A 9584-nucleotide genomic window follows, 5' to 3' on the forward strand; every position below is an offset into this window, starting at 1 on the left:
GCAAACTTTTATCCTGGCCACTACATTTGCTGTTGGGAGGCTCCCTGACCTGATATCTTGGACCATGTGAGATGAGTAACCTCAAGGAGAATACAACTTTGCTTTTCTTAAGTTTATTTTGGGGGGGGCACGCTGCTTGGCATATGAGATCTCATTTCCGGGATCAGGGATGGAACCCTGGCCCCATGCAGTGTAAGCCTAGAGTCCTAACTACTGGAATGCCAGGGAATTCCCACATTTCTCTTTCAAATTCTACCAAGTATTGGGTTGACCAAAAAGTTCTTTGGCTTTGGGAAAAAAGCCTGACTCTCCTGATAAAGACCTGAAGCTCCTACAATACTACATGCCCTACACAGAGGCTGCCAAGGATCTCTCATAGAGACGCACCAAAGCCCGCATCAACTGTGAGAACTCAAACACAGTGCTGGATGAGGCCCAGTTAAAGAGCAAAGATGTCAAGCTGGCCGAGGCACACCAGCAGGAATGCTGCCAGAAGTTTGAACAGCTCTCTGAAACTGCAAAAGAAGAGCTAATCAATTTCAAACGGAAGAGAGTGGCAGCGTTTCAGAAGAATCTGTTTGAAACGTCTGAACTGGAAATAAAGCCTGTCCCTCCTGCAAAGCTGCATCCACCTGTAAGAACAACTGAGTGAAGGACTGGATGTGAAGAAAGCCGGCATCACTTGCACTCAAATCATTACCACAGAAGATTTGATTTATCTTGACTTCAGTTTAAAATTATGTGCATACGTATTTTGATTTCTAAAGATCTTAACACTTAACCATGTTGGTTTAAAAATAGTTCTATTGCATGCTCCTTGGACATAACTAATCTTGATGCAGTTAATACCTCAGTGGGTAGAATCTGAAGTACTGGGTTCTCCTCTAATTTGTAGTGATGAAGAAAGGGTGCAGAATCACGTGCCTTCTGGAGCGAGTGTAATCAGCAGGGGACCCGCACATGTCGTCTCAAGTTTCACGTGGCCGGGTCCCTGTAATTTAGGGTAGGTGCCTGTAAATAGCAGATGAGTCAGCTACTCGTTACAGGTAACAGACATTCCATCCCTTTATCAAGTGATTTTCCCCTTTCTTACTCTCACTGATTGATAGTCACCTTCAGTTGTTTGTACTATAACAAGAGCAAGAAAATATCATATCTTTATATATATCCTTTGCAACTCCAATTTTGTAGCTGGGATACAAATACTTGTGGGGAGAGGCTTATCTTGAGGGTATAAGAACAAGTAATGTGAACCCCTCCCTTCCTGGTGGGGGTGCAGTATGTGTGTGCTTGGACTTTTTAGAAAGCATCCAATAAAATAAAAATAAATAAATAAATAAAACAATGGAAGATTATGCATTTTCTGTTGACTAATTCCAGCTGATTTTCATTGAGGTGCTGTTTTCAGTTGGACTAATTGGAAGCAGTGTCTGTTGGAATTAATGGTTTGGTTTTCTGAAAGGAGCTCATAATAGAGGACTTCCTTCCAGTGCCACCATATACATAACATCTCCTTCCTTGGATGAAGACCAACCTTTCATGTGGTTGTCAGTGTCTCATTTCACTGACCCCACAATCTCTTCCATTCCTTTGTACAATAACCACTTTTCTTTGTCCATCACAATTTTATTTAAAATCAGAACATTTTCATTACATCTCAGTAGAGAATCACATGTCGGAATGATCAAGATGGCTTTTTTCACCTAACTTATGTGGGACCCAAACATCTAAGCAATTAAGATAACCAAGCTGGTGCAAATTATTTTCAACACTTGATTTGGATATTTTGAGTGTGTCTGCTGGCTCCCAAATGGCATAACTTGATTGTTCCCAGTTAATGTCTCCATTTGATTGCTATCAACTTCAACAGGTCTACCAGACCATGGACCATCATCCAGTGAGAAAACCCCAGCAGAAAAGTTTAAAAACTACTAATGACATGTTTGATCAGTCACAGCACCTTTTCCATATACTGCACAAATCTTTTTTATGCATTTCAGTTGCTTTTTTATCTTTCTTGAAATAATAAAGCTAACTATACGAAAAATGCTGTCTTTTCTAGCATCTTTGATAATGCCTACACAAAAATTCACCGATTTTGATGTTTTCTTTAATGCACAGTGATATGAGAGCTGTAACATACAATCTAACAAAATTGTTTTCAATAAAGTTAAAAGCAACTAGGCCCTGCAAAAGCCATCTTACAGAAATGTAAAAAAAAAAAATGAAAGAAGCTTTTGGCCAACTCAGTAGGTGAGTAGTTCATAAATTGTGGTCCCAGGACAAGGGCTATCACCCAGTTCAGAACTTGTTAAAAATGCAAGTATTAGGCTTCAGCCCAAACTTACAGGGTCAGAACACTGAAGGTGGGGCAGTGCAATCTGTGTTCCATATGCTCCACCCCCACCCCACCGTGTGATTCTGAATCAGGTTCCAATGTGAGCAGCACTGAAAGAGAATATTCAGATCAAGAGGGGAGAAAGATGCTGTTCATTTAAAACTGGTGATCAGCATCGTCAGGGCGCAGGCTGGATCGGGTACTGTTACTATATCTCCCTTTCCGTTCCATTCAGTCACTCAGTCGTGTCTGACTCTTTGCGACCCCATGGGCTGCAGCATGCCAGGCTTCCCTGTCAATTTCAGCATAAAATAATTTTGGGATGTTTATGCCAATAACGGTTTTAGGGGAAAAAAGCAATTTTCTTGCTGGTACACATTTTATCCTGTTATCTTATTTAAGGTGTGAATTCAGAAATTAAACACAAAGGAGGGAACTGAAGAATGCTCCATCATCGATGTCATTGAAATATTATGACAGTCAGTATTTTCTCATTCTTTCAGACTTTTAAGTAAGCGTCATTTGATATCTTTAAAATTAAGACTTCCCTTAGTGCAGCTTAAGGTTCGGAGAAAAGCTCAGGGAAAGCACAGAGATTGCCAGATGCCTCCGTCCCCCGCACAGGGCACGCCTCCCTCCCTCGTGTCTGCAGGCCACACCAAGGCTGTCCCTGTGCTACGCTGAGGAGGCTGCACTGACACATCCCCATCACCGGTTCCTTCTTGGTGTTGGACATTTTGTGGCTTTGGACCTTAATTTTTTGAAAATATTAATATTAGTAAAATATCTTTTTTTCAGTTGGAGTGTTGATTTAAAATCTATGAATGACTGCTATACAGCCAAGTGATTCTGTTATACGAGTATTTATATTTTCTCACTTTCCTTTCCATTATGGTTCATCGAAGTATATTGAAGCTAGTCCCCTTGCTCACACCGCTACTGCTGCTGCCAAGTCGCTTCAGTCGTGTCCGACTCTGTGCCACCCATGACAGCAGCCCATCAGTCTCCCGAGGCCCTGGGATTCTCCAAGCAAGAACACTGGAGTGGGTTGCCATTTCCTTCTCCAGTGCATGAAAGTGAAACTGAAAGTGAAGTAGCTCAGTCGTGTCCTACTCTTCCATACCCCATGACTGCAGCCTACAAGGCTTCTCCGTCCATGGGATTTTCCAGGCAAGAGTACTGGAGTGGGGTGCCATTGCCTTCTCTGAGGTTGTGCCTAGACCTTAATATTATGTAATATTTTCTGAAGGTAAATGATACATCCTTATAATAATTGAAAGACAAATATAGTTTTAAAAATGTTTTATTCCAAATTACCTTTTAAACATTTTAATTAGCATATAACTTTTACTGTATATAGTATTTTATAACCATAGTACATGTGTATATGATACCTCAAATAACAATAAGCATATCAGAGGTGGCTTTTCCAATCTTTCCAAAGAGGTACAGCAAAGGAGATTTCCAGGGTTCCCGTAGCATCTAATATGCAGTATAGACACAACCCTGTAGGACGTCATTCAAGTTCAACCCCAACTATATGCAGATGCAAGGCTTCTGGAAATAGGATTCGTAACCCCACCTGGCCACATTTCCTTCTCTCTTTCATCAAATGGAGAAAAAAATAATGCTCCCTCATGGCGCGGAGTCAAACCTGACTCTGCCACTTACAGGCAGTGACCTTAGGCAACTCCCTTCCCTGCTCAGAGCCTCATACCTGCCAAGGTTCCAGGGCACCCAGAGAGGAGAGAGCTCAAAAGTGTGTGTGAACCACCCCCAGGGTCTGCAGCTCTCTGCCTGATGTCAGCACCTCTGCCTGCACTGAACTGGCCTGGAGTCCGGGCTGCCAGGCTGTGTTCCCCAGCATAGTGATTAGGTGATGAAGACGACACGGCTGTGGGGTCCCTGTTTGGACCCTCACCCGCCTCGTCCCAAGTCATCGCCCTGGGTTCTCGCCTTGCCCCCTCTGTCGGGTGGGAACCACCATCACATGGGTCTCAGAGGGTTAATGTGGGGGGAAAATGACAACACAAGAAAGGCATGAACCTGTGCCTCTGGGGATAACCAGCGCTGCTAGAGGTCAGGAGAGGTTGCCTGGGGAGGCTCAGAGAGCTGGGCCAGGAGACAAGTGACCGCAGGGAACACCGAGGAGGCAGCCAGGGCGAGGAAACCAGTGTGTGACCCAGCTGGTAGCTCCCGAGTGTGTTCAGTCTGTGAACATCTGTCCCCCTGTGCTCTGAGGATACTGGCGCTGGGTCCCTGGCTTATATTTTCCAAAGGGGTTTTTTGTTAATATTCCCATGGGAATAGGAAAAATTCTGCAAGTTGTTCGGCCTCCCCAGAGGAAAGGGGAGCCATCCGAGACTGGACTTCTCGAGGACTCGGGAGAAACCGCACTAGGCGTGTGTGGGGTGCACATGCGTACACTGAAAGATGGCAGGCAGAAGAGAGGAAGCGCAGAGGAGGTAAGAACAAGTGACCGGGGGTTGGGGCTGACAGGCTCCCACCAGGGTCCCTGCTGCCCCCTCCCCTCAGTCAGTCACCGATCGGGCCTGTGCCGCAGCTCTGGGACGTGGTCCTGGGACCCGCGCACGGTCACACATCCTCTAAGCTTCATGCCTGAGGAGAAGCGGGCGTCAGACCAGGCGGGACTGTGGGCGGTCCTCTGCCTTCAGCCCTGCGGTACAGGCTGCTTCTCTCCATTTCTCTGTGGGGTGGGGACCTCCTTCCTGCCTCATTCCTCAATTCAAGAACAGCTGCCTTTTCCAGCACATGGGAAATAACCACAGCATGAGTGAGGGATGGGATCCTCGGCAGGTCCCAAAATGCAGTGGCGCTTCTTCTCCCTCTCCTGTTGCCTCTATTTCAAACCAACACTGGAGTCAGTGGGAATTCTCAGGAAGCATTAGATCCTGACTCCAGGGGAGCAGGTTGGGTCCCCTGGCACAACAGTGGGGATGGGGGGCTACTTTCCAAATGTCCCAGGTCCCGAAGCCTCCTGAAAGAGACCCTGGCTCCTGCCGTCAGCACTGGACCTAGGCCAGAGCTTCCCTGCCTGGAGAGACCCCGAGAGACCCCAGGGCAGCACAGGATCAACCTCCTCGGAGCAGAGCTGATCCTTCTCCTCCGTGGCTCAGGTGGCCCCCTTCCCATCTAGACCGCGGTGTTCTGGTACAGGCGGGCCTTGACACCCATGGGAGAAACACTGGGGAGGGGCTGGGAAGCCAGGCTGGGGGGAGGGATGAAGGGGGTCATGAAGGCAGTGATGGGGGACCTGGGCGCCTGCTAGGTTAGCTGTGCCTGTCATTAGGGAAGATGCCCCTGGCAGCTCCTGTCTCCTGCAGACGCCTGCGCCGGCCTTTTCCCGAAGGTCGCTGGCACTCCTGCAGCAGATCTCTGCTCTGAGAGCGTTAAGAGCAACTGTGGAAGCAGATGATCCTCTCTGGGGAGGCAGGGGAGTGGGCCCCATGTGTGTCTCCCTGCACCCACGGAATCCTCACTCACTCTAGCATCCAGCTCCTGTCCACCCACCCCTCACTTTCTGAGTCGTCACCTCCACCACAGGCGCTCCTCTGCTCAGACCCATCCTGACCACTGAGTCCACGCTGATCAAGGACAACCTGTCACCCCACACCTGCCTGTTCCCTTCCACCCCCAGACTGCAGCCAGACTCTGAAATGGAGACCTCATTTACATCCACTTGCTCTCTGGGGCCTCTCTCCTCACCTGACCCCACACTCTCTGTGGGTCCAAATTCTCACCAATTGGTCCCCATCTCAGTTATTCCAAGACTTAACTGGGTCACATGGCCAGGACAGGGACCCCTCCTATTGTTCCAGGCCCTCAGAGATCCCTCTGGATGGGGAGGGCAGCAAACAGGACAAGAATCTATCACCAGTTCAAGAGAAAGAGACACCCCAGGAGACCCTCAGCAGGAGTGGATCAAACAAGAGAAGCAGGACTCGGCACTCTCACCTCAGGAAGAAGAGACCCTGGTGCAGGACAGGGCATGAGAAGAGAATCCTGGGAACAACATCCCCCCGCCTGACTCTGGATTCACTGAGGGGCACCTTCCAAATACCTGAGCAAGAGCTGGACAAGAGTCCAGGGGCTTCTCAGCTGGAATTTGGGGGGTGGGGTCCAGAAGATGCACGTCACGGAGCCAAGAATGTGTCTGACTCTGTGCAGAGCCAGGCCCACCAGAATCAGATGTGTTTCTAAGACAACCTGGGTGTTCAAACTCTGAGAAACAAGTCAGTCATGGACCAGATGCTAAATTACAAAACTGGGGTAGCTTGTGGAGCTAATGCAATGAGAAAAGGCTTCCCAAGGATGTACTCACAGCCCAGGGCAGAACCAAATAGACAGAGATCATGTGATTACAAGGCTCCCTTCTTCCCTAAACAGGGCAGGACCTCAAATCCACATCTGCAGACTAGAGCAGCCTCAAGGTCACGATCCCCGAATCTGCACAAGGAAGGTCAAGACAAGGACATGAATGGTGAGAACTATGAGGCTCCGGGGTCAACACCTGTGTTGGAGGGAACCACCTTCTGCTCCCCACGGGTCTCCTGCCTCCCAGAGAAGAGGCTCTGGGACCAGGCTCAGGATCAGCAGAGACCCCTGGGACCAGTCCTGGTTCTACTACAGGTTCTGTCCAAGGGTAAAATAAATGCAAAATGAAACTCTTCTTTAGGGTCTTCATCCACTGAGAAGAGGGAAAAATCAAAAAGAGCCATGGTCCATAGCAAGACAGGTCAGGCTGTGTGCAAAAATCACACTCTTAGCAATCAGAGCTGCCTCCATGAGCAAAGGGCCATGGCCACCAAGCCACTGGCCACTCCAGATTTGCCTCCCGAATCTGGGGGAAGTTTCAGTCACCAGCATGGAATCTTCCTCCCCCCACCCCTCATTCCGCCAGAGGCCGAATCTCCTGAATACCGTCTGTTCCATTTAGAGCGCCGTGCCAGGTATCCTTTGAAGAGGAGTGTCCCCACGACCATGAGCAGGGCGGTGTGGAAGTATTTGTTTCTCCGACTATGCCTGTGCTGTGCCCTGCCTGGGCTCAGGTTGGGGCTAGAGGTCTAGGGTATCCAGGGCTGGGGGCTCAGAGCCTAGAAGGGGCCTCTCCAGCCTTCCTGATCATCTTCTACGGATAGTCACACTGGATCGTGGGGGTGGTGACAGGGGACCCTCACACCACCTCTTTCTAGGCCTCCTCGCTGCACCTGCTCGGAGGTCCCATGACTGTCAATTTCATTGTTTCTTATTAAATGTACGGAAGGATTCAGGAAAATGTTACAGAACACTGGAAGCTTCTACTTGGTGAGAAGTATCAGACTCCACCCAAAGACATAGACGAACCAGACTTTGTCCTGTTCCCTCACCACCTGGAGCTCACACGGCTGTGGGTCAAGGTCCTGTGAGGCAGCCACAGCGGGCCCCCCACCCTCGGGCCACCCGCACAGAAGGGACAAGACCCCCAGCTCCAGTCAGGGCAGCCTGAGCACACAGGCAGGCGGCTGAGGCTGCTCCTCCGCATCTGCCAGGGGACAGGCAGCCCTGTAGGTTCCCAAACATCCTTTCCTCTCAGAGCTCCAGTGGGGGGCTCGGAAGCCTGGGGTGCCTGGCACAGGGGGGTGACTACTGTGGAGTGAGTGTGGGCTTCCCGTGTGGGCTCCACACCCTAGGGTGCAGCTGAGGGGCCATCAGAAAACCCCTGCTCCTCTTCCTCCCCCTACAAGAGGGCAGGAGCCTCTTATCAGCAAAACGGAGAGGGGAGATGCGGGGTACACTGACAGCTTCACAAACATCTCAACCTGCCCCCAAGCAGATCAGGTGACCTTCCAGCCACTGGTGGGGACTTCCTTCAGAGCTGGGGACACAACACTAGACCTGTGCTCAGGGCACGTCTCCCAGCCAGCCCTGCCCCACAAGGCTGTCGGCAACAGGAACAAGGTCCAGTGAAGCTCAGATGCATTGCTGGGTCTTGGTCTAACGGCTCAGGTCGTAGAATCAGACCAGGGTCAGAAGAAGTATCTGCCTCGTCTGTGGTTTGTCTTGACCTTGACGATGAGATCTCCCCACTGAGAGTGTGCCTTCAAGGAGGGACTCCTGCCCCATGCAATCTTCACACTGGCTGGCTGGCCTGATCGCAGGTCCAAAGGACCCCGAGCTGTCAGCAGTGAAGACGTTCCCCTTGCAGTCCCTCCCGCACTTGGGAAATTGAGGTGGAGAGAGTGCGCAAGGTTTTGGGTGGCCAAGTCCCCTGCTGGTGAGAGACAAGGACACGGAGGACCGGGCTCCATCCTGGACAGGGGCCCCCGGTTCCTTCCTCGGAGCTTAAAGTCAGCGCCTGCAGGGAGGTCTTCAGGCTGGAGGACCCTGTGCCCTCCCTAACGCTGCTCTGCATGACATCCTGCAGGAGCCCGTCCTGCTGCCAACGACTGCCCTTCAGGTGGGGGCGCCCCTGGGATTTCCATCTGGGCGCAGCCTGGAGAGACCTGCAGCAACAGGCACCGCTCACGGGCCAGGTGGGCCCGCCCTCTCTCACAAGGGCAGCTCCTGGCCTCAGTCTGGACCACCGCTCAGCCCAGAGGGCGACTCACCGCCATCCCAGCAAGTCTTCTGACACCAGCACGTTGTCTGCTAAGCACCGTGGTAGGGCGGTGGAAGCATTGCTGAAAGAGAAGAGTCACGGGAGTGAGTCACTAAGAGGAGGCACAGGCGTCCTGGGAGTCCCCAAAAATCAGCAGAGAAACGGACCTCGGGGCCCCCAGAGAGCCCTTTATGCCACAAGCTGGGTGCAGTGTATGTTGACCTAAGCGAGCTGTTACTAGGATAATACAACATTATCCTAGTAATTCCATATAACTGCAAGCACTAAATACATCATTTTGCACATTTTGAAGAAATTTTGAGGGATTGAAGAAGTTTGCAATTACTTGGGAGAATCCGAATCTGTTTAACGACAGCTGGCCTTGGTACCAATTTACCCAAATGGTCCTCATCTCTACAACCCAGGTTCAAGGACAGAGGGGCTGTGGGGATGGGGAGGATGAGGCCCTCAGGGTCTGACACATGGTCACCTCCCAAATGAGACCTCTGGGAGAGAGGGGCGTCTGCTGACTGAAGGAGCAAGGCCCTGATTCATGTAGGGAGATCAGTGCCTGGCCCAGAATGAGGAATTTACAGCACTGGGGATGTTTCAGGGACCAGCTGAAAGGCCCCATATTTGTGTATTTTG

This window comes from Odocoileus virginianus, chromosome 31 (assembly GCF_023699985.2).
Source record: "Odocoileus virginianus isolate 20LAN1187 ecotype Illinois chromosome 31, Ovbor_1.2, whole genome shotgun sequence".
NCBI classification, from domain to species: Eukaryota; Metazoa; Chordata; class Mammalia; order Artiodactyla; family Cervidae; genus Odocoileus; species Odocoileus virginianus.